The sequence below is a fragment of the Physeter macrocephalus genome, chromosome 4 (genome assembly GCF_002837175.3).
Source record: "Physeter macrocephalus isolate SW-GA chromosome 4, ASM283717v5, whole genome shotgun sequence".
Lineage (NCBI taxonomy): Eukaryota > Metazoa > Chordata > Mammalia > Artiodactyla > Physeteridae > Physeter > Physeter macrocephalus.
Genome location: NC_041217.1, coordinates 105073271 through 105099099, shown reverse-complemented (window position 1 = coordinate 105099099; position 25829 = coordinate 105073271). Strand labels below are relative to the sequence as shown.

At 42.9% G+C, this 25829-nt stretch overlaps 1 protein-coding gene across 4 annotated transcripts in view; it reads left to right on the top strand.

Annotated features, from left to right (window-relative positions):
* Nucleotides 1-25829, top strand: part of LRRC8D (leucine rich repeat containing 8 VRAC subunit D) — a 109753-nt gene that overhangs the window by 7629 nt on the left and 76295 nt on the right. For 3 of the 4 annotated variants that reach the window (XM_024119593.3, XM_007113550.4, XM_007113551.4), the window contains exon 2: nt 15909-16051. The exons of the other annotated variant lie outside the window; for it this stretch is intronic. The gene's annotated coding sequence lies outside the window, so the exon portion shown is untranslated. The remainder of the gene's footprint in view (nt 1-15908; nt 16052-25829) is intronic. 4 annotated transcript variants of the gene reach the window in all.

Here is a 25829-nt window from a genome sequence, read left to right as displayed (position 1 = left end):
GGAGCGGCTGGGCCCGTGAGCCATGGCCGCTGAGCCTGCGTGTCCGGAGCCTGTGCTCCGCAGCGGGATAGGCCACAACAGTGAGAGGCCCGCGTACTGCAAAAAAAAAAAAAAAAAAAAAACATGGGCACCTGACTTTAGGCAAGACACCAGAGCTGGAGTGAGCAACGTAATGGTACCTAGAAAGGGTAGACAGTCCTGCCAGAATGGAAGCTCCATGAGGACGGAGCCTTGCCCATCTGCTTTTCTTATGTAAATATTAGAGTTTCTAGTATCTGGAAGAAGACAGCTGGGAGGAGATGTCTCTGAAGCCCATGAAACCACTAGATTAGGGACAGAGGAACTGAATATGCTGTTTCAATCGCCTGCTTCCTTGTCTGCCTGCTCCAGGACTCTGTCAGTGTGGTGAAGGCAGGGATGTATCTGTCTTGTGCTCCACTGATTTCCTAGTGCCCCACACATGGCAGGCCCTGCATTGGTATTTGACCCCTGAAGGAATGCATGAAGAGGTGCATTCCTTAAAGCTTTATAAGATATCAATTCAGGATAAATGCAAAAAAAAATAGGGTACCAGTTTTTCTTAGCCCTGGCTGGCATCAGAATCAGCCTGGGGAAGGTTGTAAAGTTACATGAGTGCAGACCTTTCCCCATACCTATTGAGTCAGAGTCTATGGGAGTGGAGTTTCATTTTGAAAAGAACCCTCTTCACTCCCAAGTGATTTCTGGTTTGCAGCCAAGACTGAGAACCACCATCTTGCATAGTTGTACAGAAAGGCTGGTATTGACTGGAGAAACCTTCAGAAAGTTTTGAAACATTTGTGGCTGACAGGCCCACAATTGGTAGTTAAGACAAGGAGCTTTAAGGATACATCTGTGTGTCCTTGGAAGATCATGACCAAGACAGCAGATGTCCACTGTGTGGCCCTTGGTGCCTCCATGAGATGCTGTGTCCTGGATTGGATGGCATGAGGGGATCAACCTGCATTCCATTCTTGAGCAGTTATTTCCAGAGTGGATCCATAGTGACAGTTACACCAGCCTATGGAAAAATAAGAATAAAGACAGTGCAGCAGGCTTTTCATGTTTAATTTTAGTACTAAGTTTGTTCAATTTAAAGGATTTTTTTTTTTAATCTTGGGATCTCTTACTTTGAGGGGTTAATTTTTTTTTCCTTTTATAAAAGGATGGTGATGGTTTGCTTTTGGTATCATTTCTTGGTCACCTAAAACCTGGTAGTTTTATAACAGTCTTCTTTTGAAATTTTACTAGTCTGTGATATCACAAGTCTGAGAATTACTACTTCCCTGAGGTGTTCAAGATGTCCATGTCCTCCTCTTGACACCTGCTATTGGGGAAGGATCACACATATCAATGTTAGATTCTATTATGAACATTTTTAAAAATTTATTTATTTATTTTTGGCTGCGTTGGGTCTTCATTGCGGTGTGCGGGCTTCTCATTGCGGTGGCTTCTCCTGTTGCGGAGCATGGCCTCTAGGCACGCGGGCTTCAGTAGGTGTGACACGCGGGCTCAGTAGTTGTGGCACGCAGGCCCAGTAGTTGTGGCGCACTGGCTTAGTTGCTCCGTGGCATGTGGGATCTTCCTGGACCAGGACTCAAACCCATGTCCCCTGCATTGGCAAGTGGATTCTTAACGACTGCACCACCAGGGAAGTCCCATGAACATTTAATTCCTTAAAAAACCTTTTACTTTCCTTCTCTGCTTGCTGGTAATAGGAACTTTGCCAGAGAAGGTTTCACTTCCCCAGCAACCCATAAATCCCATTGCTAAATCTCAGCATCAAAAGATCACCAATACTGCAATGAATTCTACAAAGCAGGGAGAAGGAAGGAAGTGCAAGGCAGCCGTTCTCTCTGAAGGGTGTCAACCACCAGGAAGCTGCCTCTGCAGAGCTCACTCAGTGGAGACGGGACAGATTCATGCCCATCACACTGGGTATGAAGTGCCATCTGTCAAATTCTCTTGTTCCCAAGCCAGTTCTAAGAAATATTTGAATACAAAAATTCTTTGGAAAATGACCCCCATGATTCTTGCAATGGCACCATACTGAATAAGCTTTTAAAATTAGTTTATTATCAGATATAACTAGTTATTTTTAAAAACTTAACTGGTCAAGAAGTAATTGGGCAATTTATGGAATACCCATAGCTAATAACAATAATCATTTATTAGGCATTTACTGATTGTCCAGACCTATGCCCTGGAATTTACATGCATTCTCATTTAATCTGCAAAACAATCCTGAGTGGAAGGTGGACTTATTCCCACTTTAGAGATGAGGTAACTGAGGCTTGAGAGGTTATGTGATTTGCAAAAAAAAAAAAAAATCACAAAGAAGTGATGGAGGTGGAATTTGAAGCTAGTTTTATTTCAAAACTCATTCTCTTAATGTACTGCACTCCTCTCGTCTATCTTAGATTTCTTTGTATTCATTTTATAATATTATTAATATTTCTTTTAAAGAAAGAGAATCCAATTTTGATGTGTAAAGAGACCTTACAGCTTGTCTAGTTCATGCTCCTCATTTATGGACCAGATCTGAAGCGTGGGTACACAGCTGAGGAGAGCTATAGGGGCACCCAGCTCTGCAGGCTTCCAGGCCAGAGTTCTCATCAGCACACAGTGGTTTTAGAAAACATCAACCTGTTGGTAAAACCACTTGAGTGAAAGTTGATTCTAGAATTGAGAGGGTAATTTAAAATCACTTGTTTTGGGGCTTTCTCTAGCCCTATTCTCTTTTATCATCAATATTGGTGATAGAATGCCACTTGTAATAGCACACATTAAGTGCCCTCCTCCTAATTAGATCTGACCCTACAACACTACTGTACATAAATATATAAAGATGCAGCTGATATTTGTTAAGGTGTTTTGTCCAAATGTTTGCTGAATAAATGCTATCACAAATATATGCAGTTAAAGACAAGTAATCATTACCCATATCCTCTGAGTTAATGATGATGAATCAATAAATATCCATATATCTATGTGATATGTAGTCTGTTTTATTTATAGATTTATTATGCTCAAATATAATTATTTCAATGGAGTAGTGAATTCACTCAGAGTTTCTACTTTAATGGTTCTATTGTTCATATTAACATTTAGCCAATGACAAAGTACAAATTGGGAAATGGTCTGCAGTGTTACACAGCTTGCACAAATGAATCCCCTTCCTACACACAACGCACGCACCTACGCGTGCACACACATGCAGAGGCTTTCTCTTTAACTTAGTTCTTTTCTAGTATTTCTCTATTATGGGACGTTTTCCTTTTTGTTTAGTTCTAAGTTCTTTTCTTTATGAATTATTTGTACCTGGAAAATTCTGTACGAAGCAGAAACTTTATAATTACATCTAATTTCTGCTCTAACCAGAGAGTTAGAGTTAGATGCTAGCTGTGGTCTCAGGCATATCCCAAACACTGCCTGAAGCGGGCCTCACATGGGATAATTTATGACAGCTGATACTCAACCTCAGGGTAGGGTGATCAGGAGGGAGTGGGGGGTGAACCTGGGCTGAACCAGAAACTGCAGGTCCTGTCTAAAAGGGGCCTGTTGAGCAGATCTATTCAGCAGCCAACTGTTGCCATATGGGAATGTGGGCCAGTCTTGACAGATCTTCTGATTTTTTCACTGTAAGCCAGAAATCTGGATTACTTAAAAATCTCCTGATTTTAAAAGATTGGCTAACACGACATTTTAAAAAGAACTTCCTGCAGACCAAACAAAATAGCTTTGTGGGCTGGATACAGCTTGTGAGCTTAGGCCCTTAGAGATAGATAGCCCTTTAGTGGCCAGGTAAATGGAAGCATATGATTCAAATAAAAGCATAATATACTTTTCAAAAGTTGAAACAAAGCAAAACTTGATGTCATCGTTTTATGTACCACACACACACACACACACACACACACACACACACACACACACACACACACACACACACACACAGCAGAACAAAACAAACCAAAATCCCCATACTTGTAATGGTAACAGTTTCTGCCCTTTAAATTTGGTTTCTTACATCCAGAGTGGTTACATTTGAAGGGGTTGTCCTGCCTGAGGAGTGACAGACTCAGAAATACGCGGAGTATGGGAATGCAGCAGGTAGGAGAAGATACGAGGGGTGGGAGGCAGGTGGGCCCCGTGGTAGAGAACAAAGGGTCAGAGCCGCTTGGAGGGCAAGAAAGATCATCCACCCCAGAAGATAGGTGAAGAGGAATACTCCGTTATATCTTAACATTGATTTGGGGGTTATAGGGAGGAGAGGGAGATAAAAGAGGAGTCCTTACATGAGAAGGGAACATTGTGATCTGATAAATATTCAGAAATAGCGCAGAAGCTCTGGGTAGGCAGAGGGCTGTTGTTTTGCCGTTCCTAGTGTGCACGTTAACTTGCATGGTGGCTTCTTCAAGAGGAGAATTGGAGTGAAAAGGAAAAGAAAGGATTTAGGTCCGGAGAATATAGAGTGAGGAAAGGAAGATGCGACGACAGGACAGCTGGCGTCACAAAGTAAACCAGGAAAGCTGAAAATGTTTCCACGGTACAGACCAGCACTCTTCCCCCACCCCCTAAACCACGGCATTGTCTGAGGGGGTGAGCACGATAGCCCCGCCGCTTCCGGATGGCTCTGGACTCCAGCTTGTTTGGCTTGCAGTGGACTGGTGTGCTCAGTGCCACTGGTGTAGCCCCCATGGGCCCTTCGTGTGAAGTTAGTGGCTGTAGGGCTGCACCTGCCCCGCCAGGCACGCTGCTTGGAGGTCAGTGCAGGCTGAGTTTTAGCCCCTCTTCCTGGCTGGGTACCCCCCAGGCAGACCATGACCCCAGACCTGTGTTGTGACCCTTCCTTCTAGTGCTCCTGTCTTTAGTTTTATCTGCTGTTCTGGGGAAAATCCTTCCATTGTTTAAGTCTAATCTGTTGTACGTACGCCCTCTCCGAAGGAGAGGAGGTGATATTCTAGCAGCTCTGTTTCTAGCTGAGTCTAGACTTTTAGCCTGAGAGGGGATTTTTAAAACCATTTTTCTCTTAATCATCCCAAGGATAGCACATTGTTCTTGGAATTCCAGCATTTTCTGGGAAATGAACCTTTTGATTCATCAGCAGGTTTTATCCCAGTCCTTAGGATTGTCGTCCCTGTGTGACCTGAACCATGTCTTTCTCAGCTGGTATAACTTTAAGTTTTTAATGCTTTGGTTGTTTTCAGAATATAAAGCAAATTTTACAGATGTTCCCCTATGTTAGTTAGTTCAATGCTATAAGTTCTTTGTTTTGTTTTATTTAGTTTCTCAGCGGGGAAGCCCCTTTGTAGTATGGAGAGAATGGGTACAGATTTACTTGCACTGTTGCTGGGAAGGAGAAAGATTCTTCAAATTCCACTGTTTGTTCTTCCAGGGACTCTAGTCCACAGATGGAAATCCTGGAAGATCCTATCAGGAAGTGAAACTTGTAAATAATCTTTGTGCTGGTTTGGGGCATTATGGATTAACAAATTGTGCAAGAAGTCTTCTTTAACCTTCTTCTAAAATACACTGGAAAAAGAACACAATTGTAGAGAGTAATCTATTCTGGAAATAATAATAGGAAACACTTGTGTAGTACTTACACGTGCCTGGCACTGCTTGGAGCACTTTATATGTATTAGCTCATGTGTTCCTCACAACAGCCCATTTTGTAGCAGAAAACAACAAGGCCCAGTTGCCCTGTCTGGCTGCACTTCCCCATCTCTGTGAGCAGCCAAGGGACTCAAGGCCACAGAGCTGGAAGCGACAGAGCTGTGATTGGAACCTAGGCAGTCATGGCTTCAGAATCTGTGCTTTTGAGGACTGCATTATGGCCTCTTGTACTCTTCTCATGACAAGGATTGCAAATAGGCTTTGTTTCCATATCACCTCAGCTTTAAACTCAGGATCATGGTTTGATTTTTTAAAAAAGAAAATTATACTTCTTCCCTAATACCTCCTCCCCAAACCAAATGAACAAACAGAATTGTCAGGAGACAGTTTCCATCTAGGAACAGAAACTAAAGGGTCTTCCTGGAACACTGTCCTAAGATACCGGACTGATCATTCTAAGGGCTGCAGGTGGGGCCTCCTTGCTGTGACAGCCCTCACTCTTGGCACCAGATTTGTGTTTAAGAGGACAGAAACTATTTTACCTTTACAACTAGTGGATTTGGTGAGCTTCTGAGAAAGTTTTAAAAATTGCTTTTCACACTTCATAAAGGATGGTGGGAAGGGCCAAGGACTTGGAGCTTAGATGGCTTGAGTTTAGTCCTGGCACTCTTCTTTACTACTGACTGTGTGGCCTTGGACTTCTCGACTTGGGTTTCATCCCCTGTAATTGGTGGAGGGGGTGGGGTGATAACGGCAATAGGATTGGTTTGGTGAGGATAAGAAGCTATTACATAGGACGATATTTTATCGACAACAATGGCCGTGTGTGTTAGGCAGCTGGGGACCAGCGTGTGCTCTGTGAGCCTTGGGAGTCTTTCCCGTGGGTGAGCTGGATGCTTGGGAGTTGGTGGGAAGGTTTGCGTTGATCTGAGCTTCTTTCCTTTCCTGTTCTCTCCTTACCTGTGGTACAGTGTGGACGATAATGTGGGTGTCCACTCAGTTTCTGGCCCAAACTCCTTCTCCTTGGTGCCCCCTCCTGCTTTGGGCTCGCCTCCAGTTTGCCTACAAAGTGCTGTTTGTTGTGAGGGTGAAGCGGGCAATTCTCTGGGCAGTGCAGTTACTGTAGTTCAAAGCAGAAAGCCAAGCTGGAGGAGGAGGGACAGACAGGGCTTGTTCCTTAGAATTTTGTACATTGATTTTTGAAGGAAAGAAAGGGGATTAAGAGATGACTTCTCAATAGAAATATTATGAAATGCCCTTCATAACAACAAAATTGGGCAAGGAGAAGGGGCTTTAAGAAATCACTGCTTATTACTTTGAAAGCAAATACTTTTGTTTTGTTTTTGAGTGGAGGCAAATACTTTTGGAACTCTTACTATGTCTGCAATGCATTCTGGTAGGATAGGAGACAAAAATTGATAAATGATATTTACAACAGCTGTCATTTTGGTGCATTTTAGGTGGTCCGCATTGGGCCAAACACTTTTCCTGTTTTATCCTCAAATTAGTCATGAAGGTAGGAATCATTTTTTGTGTGTCCCATTTCAAAGATTATAAAATTGAGGCTCACAGTATTTAAATAACCTACCAAGGGTTACAGTGCTAGTAAGTAACTGGAAGAGCTAAACTTTGAACCTAGGTCTGTCTCTCATTCACAGCATGAAAAATGAGAGTGTTACATGCCCCTACTTTCAGGGGGAGACCACCATGTACGCAGTTTGGTGTAATTCAGCTCAGCACGTGGTATATGCTGTAATTCCTGCATGAGCTAATTTTTTGGAACATTTGTTCAGAGGAAGGAGAGACTGATTTTGATTGGAAAGATCAGAGAAGGTTTCACAGAGAAAAATAACTTAACCAGCGCTGAGGAAACATTGGGGCAGCAAGTGCCGAAGACATAAAAGAAGTGTGTGATGTGTTCGGGGAATGGTGCTGTGACGGAGTGAGGGATGTGGGAGGGAAGGAGGACAGAAAAGTAGTTTGGGACAGATCACAGAGGGTCTCGAGTGTCCTGCTAAGGAATTTAGACTTCATTCCATTGCCTTTGAAGGTTATTCCATTAAACGTTCTTGAGAAGGGAAATCATTTACTCTAGTCTCTGATGTGACTGATTCTGCTGGCAGTGTCTAGAAAGGAGTAGAATGTGTGCAGCAAAGGTTCCCCAACCAGACTGCAACATAGGGTCACCTGGGAGTTCTTAAACATACAGATTCTGGGAACACCCCATGCCCACCAGCAACACGCACCCACCCCCTGCCCCAGACATTCTGTTTAAAAGCCTGCAGGTGATTTGAGTGCAGTCAGATAAGGGAGTAGGGCCTGTAGACATTCTGAGGCTAATTGTGAGTTTGCCATTGTGTGGATGATTTATAAACCATAGGAGGCGGCCAGTAATCAAACCTTGGGGAACATCTGTCTATTTAGGTTTTATCGTTTGCTTATTATTCCATATAGATATTAAATAATCTCAGAGCATCATCATTTTCACATAAATTTTCCCATTCATATCTACAATAGAATGCACTGTGGCTCTAAACTTTATGCCTTTGTGCTAAGTCCCCTACCCTGCCCCACCCCCTTTTTTTGTTTGTTTATTTAGAAGGAAATAGAACATGTAGCATTTCCTTCGTGACTGTCCCTTCATCGACAATCTCTCATCAGCTGTGGAGTCCACTGCCTGGGGCACGGTGGCTACAGAGCTAATAGTTCAGCTCTTCAGTCTCTTAGGAGTTGAATGATATGATGCTCACTTGTACATTTCCTGGGACCCAGCGTGAAGTTAGGCCATTTTTTTTTTCCAAATGTTGCAGACCTCTCCTACTTCCGTTTCTTGAGTTCTAAATCAACTACTGACTTTTCAAGTATAAACAGTTCTACCAAGGGAGAAGCAATTTCTCAACATTAAAAAAAATTAGAAATTATAATTTATGCTTAAAAAAATGTTAGTCCAAGTTTTTGCTCTCTTCTCTCTTCCTTCTCCGCTGTTCTTTATCCTGCCGTGTGTTTACAAACCATTCTCATGACCTTCTGCCTGAGCAGCATATTTGTAGTGGGGCCAGATTATACATACACCACTGACTTTTTCATCTGACCTCTAAATTCAGCCTTTGAGCCCCTTCATTTCTTCGAGTTTTGCTAACAAAGTCTTCTTGTTGAAAGGAATATTATTTCCCGTGGAACTTTACTGATGGTGTGTGGAATAATAGAATCATGCTTTTTGACGTTCAGACTGAAGGTCCTAAAATCTTAAACATATCCAGTTTGCTATTGCTTACTTTAATTTTAGTTCAGTCTTGGCATTTCAGGTCTAGAGGCGGTTACTACCCAATGGGCATCCTCAGCCCCTCCCTGAAAATTAAAGGGAGCACAAAAATGAAACCAAACTTCTTGTTTTTCCTCACCTCTCTGTTAATTTAACTAAGTCAATTGGCTTGCCCTCATTTGCCCTTTTCACCCCTCCCAAATTAATGTTATGTGCAAATTTGATTAAAACAGTGTGAATAATTTCTAAGTTACTTTTGAATACAGATTGAATACTGTTCCTTGTGGTTCTTTTCTTCATCACACTGGTAGATGTACCAAGTGTTTTTCTTTCCAGCCTGCTTAACTCCTGTGTGGTTCTTGTAGCCACGTAAGTTTCAGTTGATTTGGCCATCCTGATTGTATGGGACACTGTATCAAATGCTTCATCAAGATCAAAGCACGTGGAGTTCAGTGCATTCCCTTCCCTTGCTAATTCAGTTGTGCTGGTGGCAGGCAATCCTGGAGCTTTGCAATTCAGGATTGTGGTCAACGTAAGGAAGCAGCCCTTCTTCCTGATTGGGCTGTTCGGCAGATATCTTTTCCTTTCTTTTAAATATTCATTTATTCAGCAACATGTAGCAGGCACTGCATCCCTGACCCTGTACAACCAGTGGTTACATTCTTGCTGTAGAAAGGAAAACCTCTGACCCTTTCACTTCTCTCCTTCTGCCTTAGCATGGGACTATTCCCCGTGAACTTTCATGCTGGAGAAAGCAAGCCCAAGCCAGTGGTGCCCCACTGGTAGTAAAATGTGTTGGTTAAAAGTAGATTCTGTGGCCAACCAGGCTGCCCAAGTTCTGGTATTTGCTAGTAGTATTACTTTAGGCAAATTACTTAATAGCTCTGTGTCTTGTTTCCTGGTCTGTAATATGGAAGTAATGGTAGTTCTTGCTTCATAGAGTTGTCTGGAATAATTGAGTCAATACATGTAAAGTGGTTGGAATTTGTTTAGCTAGGTTTAGTTTAAAAATTGATGAATAATCTTTCAAAAGTTTATAATAACGTTTCTGGATTTTCCAGGCACTTTGTTTCTCTTTCATGTTATTTGCCTTAGTCACTCCACTGCAGGCAAAGGAAAGGAGATTGTCCAACTTTGCCACCTTAAATTATTTGTAAATTGCTTTTCTTCTTGAAGACTCCATTATGATAGGTAGTTGAGAATTGATATACTCAGTAGACAGTATGACTTATTCCCTATCAACTCTTATATTGCTACTTCCCAGTGTGTAATTGTACAGATATTTATATATTTAAAAAATCTTTTTAAGAACATTATTTTCTTAGTAATTAACATTGTATTTATTGGACCTGTTAAATCATTTCAAGTTGTTGGGTTTTTAATGTATTATTTTTAAACGGATGCCCAAAGAGAATTTTTAAATTTTTTTTTTTTTAATAAGGAGGCAGAAATACCCACTACAGACAATGAATAGACAAAACATGCCTTCCAAAGAAAAATGTCTTATAGGACAGTGTTTAGTCTACACAATACACATCATGATCAACAGTCAGTAAATAACCCAAGGCTGTTCATGTTAGCAGTCTGTGCCAGGAACAGTTTGAATACTCTTAACTTATGTACAAGTATTTGCATTTAGTCAAGCCTATATGGTTTCCTGCTAATCTTTCATATTTATGCTCACTGAATCACAGTACATCAGCCATCATGGCTCACTTTACATGTATATTTGCATACTAACTGAAGAATGAGAGGGGAGGGCTTCCCTGGTGACACAGTGGTTAGGAATCCGCCTGCTAACGCGGGGGACATGGGTTCAAGCCCTGGTCTGGGAAGATTCCACATGCCGCGGAGCAGTTAAGCCCATGTGCCACAACTACTGAAGCCCGCGCGCCTAGAGCCCGTGCTCCGCAACAAAAGAAGCCACTGCAGTGAGAAGCCTGCGCACCGCAATGAAGAGTAGCCCCCGCTGGCCGCAACTAGGGAAAGCTCGCGCACAGCAACAAAGACCCAACACAGCCAAAAATAAATAAATAAATATTTATTTTAAAAAAAAAAAAGAATGAGAGGGGAAACTTGGAAAAAATGTATTAAGATTTTGTCCATTGGGACTTCCCTGGTGGTGCAGTGGTTAAGAATCTGCCTGCCAATGCAGAGGACACAGGTTCGAGCCCTGGTCCAGGAAGATCCCACATTGCCATGGAGCAACTATAAGTCCATGTGCCACAACTACTGAGCCTGCGCTCTAGAGCCCGCGAGCCACAAGTGAGCCGGGGCGCCACAACTGCTGAAGCTGACGCGCCCTAGAGCCCATGCTCCACAACAAGAGAAGCCACAGCAGTGAGAAGCCCACACACCACAAGGAAGAGTAGCCCCTGCTGCCATGGAGCAACTATAAGTCCATGTGCCACAACTACTGAGCCTGCGCTCTAGAGCCCGCGAGCCACAAGTGAGCCGGGGCGCCACAACTGCTGAAGCTGACGCGCCCTAGAGCCCATGCTCCACAACAAGAGAAGCCACAGCAGTGAGAAGCCCACACACCACAAGGAAGAGTAGCCCCTGCTCACCGCAAGTAGAGAAAAGCCCGCCCGCAGCAACGAAGACAACGCAGACCAAAAAAAAAAAAAAAAGATTTTGTCCATCACAGTTTGATCGACCTGTGGATCTGTCTTATTTATTATTTTTTAAAATACTTTTCAGCTGCAACCTAAGATCATGTTTAACCTAATTTATATTGACATATTGCTAAGAATCAGTTGGCCCGTTGCAAAATACATGTTTATAGTTTACTCTTTCAAACAACTTGGGAAGTTGATGAAGTCACGTGATACAGTTGAGAGCGATTCTTCTGAGTAAAAGATGTGTAGAACAGAATAATAAATCCACAGCCAAAATGCACCTACTCATTTCTTAATTCAGAGGAAGAACAGACCCAGGGTGAATTTTAGCTCCATTACCTACTGCTTTGAGAAAAACACCGATGAGCTCCACTTCTTCTAGCACAGTGGTAATGAGTCCTCCTTGCAAAGGCAGTTCTGAGAATCCAGTGAGGCAGGGCATGTGTGGGTCCTATGTAAATGTTACTAATTCTGCTCAAGATGTGTGCGCTTTGAAGCACTGAGCTGAGGGACATACCAGCTCACGCCTGTAGCCACCCAGGCCTGTGTTTCTGACGTGTAGCTGGGTCTTCCAAGTAATGCTGCAGGTGTTCTGAGTAGTGCTTTCCTTCTCAACTTGCTTGAAACCAGGAGACTCTGTGCCTAGGAGGGAGCCTAAACCATCTTGCAGGCAGACTTTTTTAAAAAGGTGATTTGCATCCCCTTGCTACATTTTTGCCATGGGAAATGACACTCTGGCTCCTTGAAAATGGCTACTTGAAAATGGCTAATAACCGTCCGTGGGTAAATGCCAATCAAGCCAGCCAGTTGGCTCTGAAGACATTTTCCTTGAAAGCCACGGCCCAGGTTTTCCAGAGGCCGGGAAATGAGTGTGAGTGCCAGAGACCTCCTTCCCAGAAAAGCCTGTTGCATGTGCTACCCTAGAAGTGAAGACAGAGACAGGATGCTGCTGTAGGCTGCTATTACGGAGAGGCAGTCTCTTAGGTAACCAGATGGCTTGTCATTTTTCTTTTTTTGTTTGCAGAAAATCCAGCTGTAATAATGGCCAAGAATCCTCACACAGAGAAATCGTGTGGCAGGCATTTTTAATCACCAAAGTAAGGTCTTTCTCTTTTAAGATGAAGAAAGATAAGGAGCATCGTTTTGGGATATGAGTTTATCATCTCTTCCTCCACACCCATTAGTCCTCAGGAAAGCTATCTTTCAACACTTAATTTGGAGCCTCTGAAATGGCTTTCACACTGTTGCTGTCTTGGTCCACGGACTGTGGTACTTAGGGAGTGGAGACTTGCAAAATTAACCTCCAGTATTCTTCCAAAATCAGTTTTAATTTTTGTGGCGTCATTTGTGCCTACCTGGGAGCATTTTTTTCTCTTTTTCTGAGGTTGTTATTTTAATATTTTTTTCTGCCTAACGGTGGCAAGGAAGAAACACTTTCCATGAAATACAGAAGGGGCAGGAGAATAGCTGAGCTGTGAGAAAGTACGATATGATGCTTTGGTCTTGTTATTGTTAGGATACATACTTGTCAGGAATGGATGCAATCTTAGGATGTTGTATTATCCAAACTATGAACTTTGGGATCCAGACAGCTTAATTTAAGCATGTTTCCTTTGCTTTGTCTCAAGAATTTCATTTTTCTTTAGAGGTTTTCCTTTTAGGCTCTTGGATTTATGAGTAACAGAAATGAAGGCAGGGATACCAAAACGTATTTTAAAATAGAATTGTATCCAAAACATGGTAATTATTGACTTTTTTTTTTTTTTTTAATGAGAGAATTGAGAGAAGTTTTGAGTTAAATGCCCTCCTTCCTACCTCCCTCCCACCAGGTACTTTGTGGGAAAGCAATGGCCGTGCTTTGGGAAGAAGCATTAAGTTTGTGAAAAGAAATGAAGAGTGGACAGGTCCAGGGTAAGAGAGAAGGAAAATGATGGCAGCAGAGGCAGACCTGGACTCTAAAAGCATGCTAAGATCCCTCAGGAGGTTTTTAGTAGTAAGCCCGCATGCCGCTGTGCGAACCTGAAGGATGGGAAATCTGCTCCTTCCCAGCCCCTGCCCAGCCCCTACTGGCACACTTGAACTGTCCTTGCCTTTCACCTGCACGCCCTACAGCTCGAGTCTGTGCTGCTGAGTGAGGTGGTGGGGAAGGGCGAGTCAGACACGGTTCATCAGGAGACAAGACAAAAGCACTCACTTTCTCCCTCACTCTGCACTCAAGTATCTGGGGTCTCATCATTGCCAAGATTCTTTTTTTTTTTTTTTTTTTTTTTTTTGTGGTATGCGGGCCTCCCTCTGCTGTGGCCTCTCCCGTTGCGGAGCACAGGCTCCGGACGCGCAGGCCCAGCGGCCATGGCTCATGGGCCCAGCCGCTCCGCGGCATGTGGGATCCTCCCAGACCGGTGCGCGAACCCGGTTCCCCTGCATCGGCAGGCGGACGCGCAACCACTGCGCCACCAGGGAAGCCCTATGCCAAGATTCTTAATCACCTTTTAATACATGCTCTGTTTCTTGGCTTGTCAGGAGGCTAAAAGCAGCATGCTATTGACAGGTGAGTGTGAACTAAGTGCCAAAGCAGAAGGAAATGGAAAGTGAGAGAATTTCAAGTTTCACTAAGAGTGGAATCCATGCATGTTTTGTTTTGTGTGGTGTGGTTTTTGTTTGTTTGTTTGCCTTCTTCTTAAGAGGGCCCAGTTGGAAGAGAATTCAGGGAACAAATATTAGTCAGCAGATTAGGTTCTGAACTGGATAGACTTTGTACCTTGGCATATGAATGGCTATCCTAGAACCTTTTGAACTTTTGCCACCGAGTAATTCTGAAAAGGCTGACAGAGCCAGTGGTAGATAATGGGAAAGAGCACGGTGTCCTCTGCTCAAGTAATCAAGGTACATATTATTCAGGTGGGTAAGGAGCCTAGCTAGTTCAACAGAGTGATAGCATGGAATTGCAGGCTTATTTGGAGATGAAGGAATGGATAACAGATGGTCGATGGGCTTGATTTTTCTCTGAGAATTCACTATTGTTTTGAGAATAAGCAGAGCTTAGAGGAAATGGCCCAGATTTTACACTTAGGAAAGAACTCTTATTCAGTTCTCCATTTGACTACTTTCTAGCTAAGACATCAGGACAGTTACTTAACTTCTCTGACCCTGCTTCCTCAATTGGGAATATGAGAATAGGACTTTTGCAGATCTGTTGGGAAATATTAAGACTAAAGGGAGATTAAAATGAGATGCTAACGCTTAGCAGGAGCTTAATGCCCATCAGTTTCGTTCTTTCAGTCAAAATTTAACTTTTTATGTAGAATAATCATCCTTTATATTCTGTTTTCCATGTTGAGTTTTGAAACAGGAATTACTTTTATTTAAGCTATCACCTTGATGATAAAAGGAGCTGTTTATCAGAGACAGTGCTGTAGGTGCCTTGCAACCTGATAGATTCGTGTGCAAGCGCAGGCAGGGTACCGATGAAGCTGTCCACACCTGGTAGCCCAGAAACTGGGCACTGAACGCATAAGCGGACTCCTAGAGCTGGTACACTGTGCCTATGGCAGATTCTTAAACCACCTGTTTACTATCTTTTAAACACTACCCCGAAGTTCACCCAAGTCAGAGGGTGACAAAATGGACATAAACGCAGAACTTTGGAACTGCTCTGTGATTCATACGCCCAAAGAAATACTTAATTGTTTTCTGGAAGAGTGCACTATATGATGATCTTTTGTGTGGAATTGGTATATGTAACTATTAGGGCACTGTGCGGGTAAGGATCCCAGTAGACAGCTACCCTAGGAGCCCGGAATACTTTTTTTTTTTTTTTGGCAGTTCGTGGCTGCTGCATGAACGCTCTCCCTTTTGAGTCAGCCAGGCGCAAGAGAAGTAATTTCCCATCCAGAAGCTCTTTCGGCAGCTGAGCTGTAGTGGATATACTGGGATGTGGCTAAGTTTAAAATTGTGCGTAAATCCAGCTTCCTCTTCCCTGGAAAGGCTCAGCTTGTCTTTATACCTTCCCCTCCGGCCGATTTTTTTTTTTTTCCGGGGGCGGAGGAGATGAACGGAGGAACACTGAGGCAGGCGGGCAGCTCGTAGTTGACTTAGGTCCGCGCGGGGAGGGGGAACCCAGGCGGGGGTTGGAAACGGAAGGGCTGCCAGTGCGCCGCAGGCGAGGCCGCCGGCAGGGGGAGGCCGGGCCGCGGGCAGCCACCTCGCGGGCCGCCGGGGTGGCGTGTCGCCCTCCGGGAGGGCGCCGAGTGCCGCGGACCGTGCGAGGCGGGAGGCGGTGGTTATGCAACCCGCAGCCCCCTCGTCCGACCTCCCTGCCAGCCTGCGTCCCTCCCTCTTTTGGCCGGCACTCGGATCTCTCTCGGTCTTTCTCTCCCCTGTGTTTCAAACAGGAAGTGCACGGCTGTCTGTAACGTGCCGCCGGGTCCCAGGATGGAAGAGTGAAGTCGCGCCGGTTCCAGCTCGCGGAGCCCGCCGGAAGCCAGTCCCCGGAGAGGAGAACGCCCTGAGGGAGCAGGGTGGCCGCCTGGTCCAGGTGAGGGGCTGGGTTGCGAGCCCGCGGGCCGGGCGCTTGGGCTGTCACTCAGTCACTCAGCGGATCTGCAGCTCCCGCGCTGCAGCCTCGCTCGCCTTTTCTAGATTGCGCTCCTCTGGCTGCTTTCTCTCCAGGAGGATCTCTCCAAACTCCGTGGCTCTGCTACCCTGGTGCGTTGGACCCCGGCGATAAGGCGCGTGGCAGCACGCGGCGCCCGCGGGACCTGCCCTGCTTCCTCACCCACCCTAGGCGGGAGCTTTCCAGGCTGGTCTGCACGGGAGGCTTCCCGAGTCCTCAGCTGCCCTGTCCACCCTCACCTCTCCTCCTGCCTCCTGAAGCAGCGACTCTTTGTTCTTCACTTTGTTCGCCAGGCCAGGGGTTATCTACAGAAATGGGTGGCTTGGGTGTTATTAAGAGTAATGTGAGTGGGAAGGCTGGGGACCTGGGGGAGAAAGAGGATGAGTTGAGGGTGATGTGTAAGGTGGAAAGGGGAGCAAGAGTCTTGGTGTCCGGGCTAAGAAATCTCACCAGCTCTTCAGCTGGTGAAACAGAGGAGTCTAGGCTCTTTGCTTTCCATTTTGGAAGAGCCAGGCTGTCAGGAACTGAGGGAATTCGTGATGCAGACACACACCGGAAAGGTAGTGACCAGGAATGAGGGGCAGCTAGTTCTGAGATGTTTAGTCTGGTGTCTGGCTTGTTAATTCCAGTTATGAATTCTTAGCCAGCCTCTCTTGCTGAGACAGAGGTATTTTTAAAGGTAGAAGCCTGACATCTTTATTCATTAAATGCCATTTTTCATCAGAGTAAAATTGAGAACGACTTTTCTCAAATTCACTGGGTAGGTTACAGTTTCACATTGTTTGTCTTACTCCATCTCAGAAGTGCATAGGTGGAGAACAAAATGCTAGAGGAATGGTTGGTTTTATGTGCAGAGTTTTTGCTTCTTCATTTCCCTGGCAGCTCCTCTCTCTGCGGACTAAATCAGACAGACTTCTCCCCCAGTGAAAGCCCGGTCTTGTTTCCCCGCCTTTGTCTACCTGGTTGAACTCCAGTCTTGCGGAGGGACACTAAAGGAGGTGTGATGGTTGAGAGGAGGTGAGAGGCAGTTTGATGGGAAGATTGTAGCCTCAAATTAAATGTTCGAATGAAGTTAGAGCCAGTAGCATCTTCTTGCTCTTTCTTTTGGAAGAAGGGATCCATGCAAATGACTAGAGGGGAGGAAAGTGAGATTCTACAAAGAACGGCCTCTTTCTGTAGCAGGGAGGGAAAGTGCAAAATAACAGTACTATGTGCACTTAGCCCCTTCACCTTATTGGGTGGTCAGGCTTTCTCGGGAAGCAGGGTTGGTTGTAGAATTTAAATTCGTGATGTCCTATGCTGACTATACCACTCTAATGCTGATGTTTTTTGTAGTGAAATATTATTTACTACATAATTTTGCTTTGAAAGGAAAATCTTTTATAGTTACTCAGCCTGGTACATTTGTACTTTCCCCTCCCTCCCTTTCTTTTCCTTATTAGCAGCATGGAGGTAATTTAAATTATAAGATCCCATTATTCCAATAGTCCTTCAGAACTTTAATCTCTTTTAAAATGCAGGTGCTTTAAGCATTGTGATATTATCAGTAATTGGCATAATTGTGTTAGCATTAAGTAGCCAAGATACACTATGAGCGCTGAGCAGTTAATTTTATCTTTTTCTAGATAGATGTGGACTTCTTAAATTTGAATTTAATTGTGAGAAGTCTGTGTTTATGCCTCTTCTTGCCAAATACATCATGAGATTAAAAGTGAAAACAAATCATTAAGAGAGACTCTTGAAAGACCTGTACAACCATAGTATTTTGCCTCTAATTTTATACCTAGGTATACTCCTGGCCCTCTGATTCATTAATTTACCTGAGGACTTTCTTCAGCATCTGTCATTCTGTTTCAAGATAAAATAGAATAGCCTTTGTGACCTCTCAAACTTGTCCCCTATTTAGGAACAGGGTTTACTCCCACCCTAGTGGAATTTGATACTAATTAAGTAATAACCCAGGAATCATAATAAATGGCCTTTAGATCCTCATTGCACATTTTCTATATCTCATGTATAATTTATTACTCTGTTTAACAGTCTGAAATAGGATTCATTTATTCTATTTGATGGAGTGAGGAAACTGAGGCTGATAAAATGTGACTTGTCAGTAGTCATACTAGTAAATGGACATGCTGGGACTTGAACAAGAGTCTTATGCTTTATAGTGCTTGGTTCTCTTTTAATCTGGAAAGTGGCCGTTTCAGGAAGAGATGGCAACGCTGATTCAGATGGTCTTTTGCCTTTCTAAAAGAGAGCTGATAAACACTGACTCAAGATTAACTTCACCTAAATCTCCGCATCTTTTCCCATTCCCCTCTACCCAGAGCTTAGGGGGTTTTATTGTTGTTGTTGTTTTTTCCATGTTTGAAATTTACACTTCCTCTGTGTTAGTGACTAGATTTAGCTGTGTTTGCATCATTGTGATTTGTTTTCTGCTGCCAGCATTCTAATGGCATATTTTAATTTACAGAATCTTATGTCAGGTCTTAGTGAACAGTATCTTTTTGAAAGGTCAGATTAGCATATTTTAACTTCTTAGAGTAAAAAACAACATTTCTGGTTTACCCCTAAGACACAGTTTACATCCCAGAAAAGAAATTATAAATTTAAAAATTAATAAATGATGTATATAGCTCTCTTTATACTCCGCTACCCTACATACTGTATGACCCCTGTACATAGCCCCCCAACTTCCCCACCCCAGTTCAGGATAACTTACTGAAAAGCTTATATTATAAAAGACATGGGCAAATCCATATACACTTTATATGTTAAATATTTTTGTAATACTCCCCAGATGGAAATAAGTTTATTTTTCTTATTTTTGCAACATTTAATGTTGCGGCTCTCTTTAGCTAGGATTTTTATGTTACACGGAGAAGAATATACTTTAAAATTTAGAGTATATTTTCAATGGGATATGCTGGATAAAATATTTATTTTGTCTTCAACAATTGAAGTATCTGTAGTGATCTATAACTTCCCCTTTGTAGAATTGTGTCAAAGCATCAGGAGAAGGGGGAGAAGGTGGGGGAGAGGGAGGGGGAGGAAAGGGAGATAAACTGAGTGATCTTTTCTTTTATAAGTAAGGAATGGAATGATATATGCATATTTTCTTAATACACAATGCACTGCCACTTCTGTCTGTTTTGAACAGTTGCAGTGACTTATGAACTAAGAATGAAAGGGTAACTAACTAGCTTTGATGTTAAATGCCAAGGAAAAGTTTGTGGCCAAGAGAGGACTAGGAGTGGAGATAAATGTGCATTAGGATTTTCATTTTTTCAAAACCCTCTCTCTTTTCCTTCATGTCTATTATAAAATTAAAACTATCTTCAATTGGAAATTGTGAAGTTTAAAGCAGTGGTTCTCAACCCTTACAAAAATCAGGAAACTTTTATTTACTACTAAAAGATTTCAAAGATTTTGACTTGTTCAGAGTTTTACTTCTCATTTCTGATGATTGGTAATATTTAGTGACAAAGTCACTATTTAATATTACTTAACTGGATATATATTATAAAGAATCACCACAGCATCTTCCCGTATTTGTAAAATAGTAGTACATGTATGAGTGGGACAGGGGTTCAGTCTACCGACTTCTGCCAGGATCCTGAATCCACAGGTTGGGACTCAGGACTGAAGTAAAACAACTGCTCCAGGCTGAAAATGCAGAAATGGTGATGGTACAGTATGTTAGCTGTCAGGTTATAAAGATTCCCAAGTGGAATTTTTCGTCTTTGTTGTACATTAAATAGGTAATGTGTAAAGTCCTGACTTTGGATTTGATCTTGTTTCTGGGTTAATTGTTTTCATGGTCAGCTTTGACATCCTGTAGTTACTCAGTCACGGATAACTGGAGTTCTTCTAAGAGCATTCTCCCAACATTCTCCCTACAGTGCTTCCTTATGTTTGTCGAGTCAGGACTCCGACACCAGTCCCAGGGTCACCACTGTCATAACTGCCACCATCTGCAGCCTTATATTCATTTCACAGAAGCTAAAAGAGGCTTCCCAGTCTTAACCTTTACAGTTTTCAATAAGTGTATAGAAGGAGAGAGATTATTTACCCTGTTCTGTAGTGGATAAAGCTGACATATAGGTTCATATTGAATCTGTCTCTCTGATTTCCATGCCCATTGCTGAGGTTTTGGTGTTCTGTTTAAGGCAGATTAGGCAGGGCACCAATATGTTAGGGTTAGTGCATGATGCTTTTTTTTTCTGGTTAAAAAAAAAAGTCATTTTCTATTTATTGAATGCTTTATATGGATTATCTGTAATCTTCCTGGTGTTGTGCAGGGTGGGTAATATCCCTCTTTTATAGGTAAAGAAACTGAGGCAAGTGGAGATTGTAATTGATCCAGGTCACATGGACAAGCTGAGGCCTGGCCTCGGATCCAGGTTTGTCAGTCCCCAGGCTAAAACATTTCCGTCATCACATCTGCTTCTTTCTCTGTCCTTAACCTCACCTGTGAAGAGAAATGAGAACATTTTGTTTAGTCTTACCTACCTTTTCAGCAAAGGTTCAGTTAAAATCATGCAGAACATGCCGACCTTAGGAATAGGGACATGAAAGGGTCAACATTTTTATAAGTATTTTTGGCTTCCATGCAGTATGTTTCTCTTCCCCCCAACAAGGAACGTATACTTATATTCATGAGTGTATTGAATCCGTTGGTAAGAGTTTCTTGAGGCAGTATTGTCCACAAGCAATATTGCTGGATCTTAGGACATAGCATACTAATTTTACAAGGAACTGCACAGATTGTTGTCAGTTTTATATCTCCACCAATTCTACATGATGATTTCTTTTTTTATTAACAAATTTCCTGATTTTTGCTATCCATTAGATGTTCATTGTGGCTCATGGTTGAATTTTGCCTTGTTTTGATTATAGGTGAGGTTGAGCCTCTCTTCACATACTTAATTTCCCTTTTCTGTGAATTGGATCTCTTCCCCTTTTCTTGTAAGAAGTTCCTTGAAAGAATTCTTGTGGAGTTCCTTGTATATTCTAGAAGTTAATGCCTTGTTAGCTGTGGATATGGTGGATACTTTCTCCCAGTCTGTCACTTGTCTGATAAGTTTGTCTGTGGTGCGTTTCAGTAACAACAACAACAAAATCTTTAATTTTAATGTAGTTGAACCCACCAGTTTTTAACATTATTGTGGTCTGTGCATTTTGAGTCATTTAAGAAACGCTTCCCTATTCTAGGCTCATATTATAGTCTCTCTTCACTTTCTTAGCTTTATAGGTTTACTCTTGGGTTTTTAAACGATTTGAAGTTTAAGATATGAAGTGTAAATTCATTTTTATTTCTTAAAAACTGTTCATCTTGTGAGCCAGTTTCTTCAACACTATTTACCAAATAATCCACTCTTTCTCCACAGATTTTTGGTGCCACCTCTAGCATATAAGTGTACATTTATACAGATCTCCTTCTGAGATCTCTGTTTTGTTCAGATGGCTTATTTGTGTGTTCCTGGGTCGTTGATTCACTTTTTTAAATTACTAGGGCTTTGAAATATGCCTTATCTTACCCGTGTACTTATATGACTTGATCTTATTATCATGATTGATATAAATTTAAAAGTTTAGAACTACTTGAGATTATTTTGGGTGGCTGTCTTGCCCTTATTTGTATGTGCTAGCCCTTTGCATCTGCAAATGTATTTTCGAGAAATGTGTTTACTCCTTTGAGAATATTATTTATTTAGTAGCATAATTTAACATAACCCTAATATTCCTGACATTACACTTTCTTCTCGATTTTATTATTATTTCTTTTTTTTTTAGCAATCACGGCTCCCTTTCATGCTTGGTCATCTGTGTAGGGCAATCGGTGTCTCACTTCAAAGTCCTCTCTTCTTCAGTGATCTGCACATGCTCATAGAGCTGGGATATGCATTCCTGATATGGCTTTTGAATGAATGTTTTATGAGCTGTGATGCCGTAATACATGGCTGAATACTCTTGAAAGCCTGTTAATTATAGATGTTTGTTTATTATTGGGAAAACACTGCCAGTTTCAGCTCAGGTTTTCTCCAAGTTTTACTTTGCTTCACTCTATTTCCAGCTCGGGGGTCTCGTTCTCTCTCCAGTCTCCAGTGTATGTCACACCAAATCTAGGTTGCTTTATTTGATAAGCAGGCATTTACATGTCTTTTTTGTCTGCCGTTCTTAAGGTGCTTTATGGATATAGTAGAGGGACGCCTACTGAAAGGTAGTAAGCTTTCATAAAGTCTGATAAAATGATAATGTAGAATGTTCTAGAGTCCAAAACCTGCGTATAAGACCAATGTCCTTGGGCTGTTGGAATTGTTCTCCTATTGTGCTTTAAACAGGAGCTGTTCACCTGTGTTTAATGACAGCAGCCCCAGCCTCTGACCTGACCGACCTCACATCCTCAGGAGAGGACTTCATCAGTGTGGACATTTTCCATTTCTCATTCAGGTTCCTCTGTGATCACCTCACCAGCTGTCAGGTCCACCTGTCTTACCAGCTCCTCTCTTCTTCAATTATTCTAATGTAATTGACAGCTGTACTACTTCATTCATTCAACAGACATTTGCTGAGTTCCAAACTATTAAATCTTAGTTCCCTTATCTCTCCTCCTCCTATCTGCTGTACACCAGTCATTGTGCTAAATTCTGAAGATACAATGTGAGTATGACACAGTGCCTGACCTTAGAAGATAGACACACAAATCATTCACTGGAACTTAGAATGTGGAACACTTTACAGCAATACCTTGTAATAAATAATAATAAAGAGTGGGGCACAAAGGAAGGGAGTGCTTTGTTCTTTCTTGTTTGTAAGGAAAGAATTCATGCCGGAGGTGATTTTAGTGCTAAATATTGGAGGGATAGGATTATTTATCAGGCTGAACAGGGAAAAAAAAAAAAAGGAAGAAGAAACAGCCCAGGTTCAGAGCCTGATAAGGAGCACCAAGTATGTGGGACTGGAGCAGAGGGGTCGTGGTGCAGAGGGGTCGTGGTGCAGAGGCGAGGAGAGCAGGAGGTGCATCTTGGTTCAGATTCTTGATCCAGTCCTGTCTAGGGTCATGCATTGCTATTTATGGAAGTGTGGACTTTTTCCTGGCAGCATTGTGGAATCATCAAAGGTGAAATAAATGCTTAAGTCACTGTCTTAAGGTATGTGAAAAGAAAGCAGGGAGAAGCCCAGTGGCTGTTAAAATAATCCAGGTAGAAATAATGAGGACCAGACCTAAGGTGATGATGGTGGAAAAGGAAAGGAGAGCATGGATTTGAGAATCACTTAGGAGAAAGAATTGTTTGCTGATTTGGTGGAAAGTGGGAGGGGAGTGAGAGGGAAGGAGAAGAAAGGTGACTCTTGATGTTTCTCGTTGGGAAGATTCACTGTCTGAGGGTGTCATTCATCAGGATGGAAAACAGCAGAGGAGCAAGTTTGGAGAGAGAGTAGAGAGTTCCGTTTGAAGTAAAGTTGGGGTGCCTGTGGGCACTCAGCTGATCTTGAGAGACCCAGACCCCAGGAGAGAAGTCAGGGCTGGAGACGTGTATTGTGGAGGGACTGGAACTGGTGGTTCCAGCCACGCAGACAGTTGAAATTCCCAGAGATGGCCCAAGGACCGAAGACAACAGACAGAAGAGGGGGAGAGAGAAAGAGGACCAGGGAAATCCACAAATACAGATGATAGTAATATTAAGCACCAGGGTTTTTGGTGTTGTTTCCATATATTATGTCAGAGAATTTTTACAATACCCCCTGAAATAATTATTGTTATTGTCCTTTACAGATAAACTGTTTAAAGCTCAGGTAAGCAACTTGCCAAATCGCCCAAGTGTTACATAGGGAAAACTGTCAGGTGTGTCCAAGGCCACAGGAAGTTCAGGTAAAGATTGAAAATGGGAGATGAATTTGGTGATTAGGTATTTAGTTGGTAGAGAGCTCTAAAGTCTAAATCTAGGTTGTCATGGGTGAGCAGAGTAGGAGTTGAGAAGCAGGGGCGCTGAGTGGAGTGTGTGTGTGTGTGTGTGTGTGTGTGTGTGTGTGTGTGCGCACACTTGTCCATGGAGGAATATGTTTTGTGTATCATGGTAACTAGAGCTTATATTTTAGTTGAGAGTAGTGGAGAGGAAGTGACTGAAGGTAGAAGAGAGAATAACTAAGGGAGTAAGGTTCCAGAAAAGATAGGGTGGCCAGGGTCTGGAGTGCAGGCTTGTCTCGGGAGGGAATAGGGACGTTCATTCCTTTGAGACAGGAGAGGAGGAGGGAAAGACACGTGCGACTGTGGATGAGTACGCAAGTGGAGGCTGCGAGGAAGTTGACAAAGTTCCTTCCTGACGGCTTGGGTTTTCTCCGTGAGGTAGGAGCAAATGAAATCTGCCGAGAGTGAGGGGACCTTGAGAAGACAGTCGAAAGTGAGTTCACAGTTAACTTGGGAAAAGGAGCTCACTGATTTAGGACAAGTAATAGTCCTGTATCATTGAGGGCCCAGCTGGGGTTTTGTCAGTGAGGATTAGATGCTGGTGGTGGTATTTTTTTGTTTGTTTGTTTTTCTGGTTGATAGAGGAAGATGAATACCATGAATGACCTTTTAAACTAAAACACACAACCCTGGCCTGAAATGTTAAGTTTAGATGGTGATTTAAGGAAGCTTCAGGATGTTGGGTCCAGGGGTATGTGTGGAGGGAAATGAGAGGGAACAAAAATTGAGCTTAGGGAACTTGTGTCCTAGTCTTAGTTCTTCCAGTAACAGAGAATGGGTTTAGGGAAGTCAGCTAATCTCTCTGAGCCTCAGTTTCCTCATCTATCACTGGAGGAAGTTACTCTTCATGTCCCTCAAGTCTCTTGTAACTCTTAGGACTTCTGTGAGACTTGTACATCATTGGACAAAAATGAATGGACAAAAGTATAAGAGTAGTTAGATTCCTGTCATTTATCATTCATGAGTCCTGATAACAGCTCTAATGCCAGTGAGTACTGACAACGTGAGACTAGGACAGCCGTCAGGTGACCGTGTCCAGGTCTCTGCCACCGGGCTGCACCTGGCAATGGGAGAGAGGTAGCAAGTCAGGAAAGGGGGAACAGAATATGGGGCTATAATGGGAGTCGGGCAAGGGGCGGACAGGGTGGGTTTGCTGTGTGCCACAGCTCCCTGAGACATCATTTCGTAAGGGTGGTCATAGTCTTTGCGTTCATCATCTACATTGTTTCTTTCCCTATACAATTGTGTTTTATTTTCACTGGGTTTATTTCTCCCTCTTAGTTAAAAGTGTGCCATGTGGGAGAGAATTCAACAGTTGAAGAAGGTTAAGCATTATTTGTAGCATCTTACCTTAAATGTCCTTTCTCCTTCCCATCTCCTTCATTACACCTTGCTTTTCTTTGCCTGTAGAGAAATCAGAAACAGTCTGAAGCATTTCATCACTCTTCTCAGTTAGCTGTGTTCTTCCCCTGGAAAGTTTATTCTTCAAAGCCATTAACTGTTTCTGCCTCCTATTAAGAGCAGGGATGGCATCTTAAAGCCCGGGAGGGTGTGTGACCCTAGCATTAAAGGGTGAATCCAGATCAGGTGAGTGACTCAGAGATTATTGTAGTGATTTAACATGCCTAAGCAGGTGATAGGACACTCTTTTTAAAATTAAACCTTTAGGCTTCCCTGGTGGCGCAGTGGTTGAGAGTCCGCCTGCCGATGTAGGGGACACGGGTTCGTGCC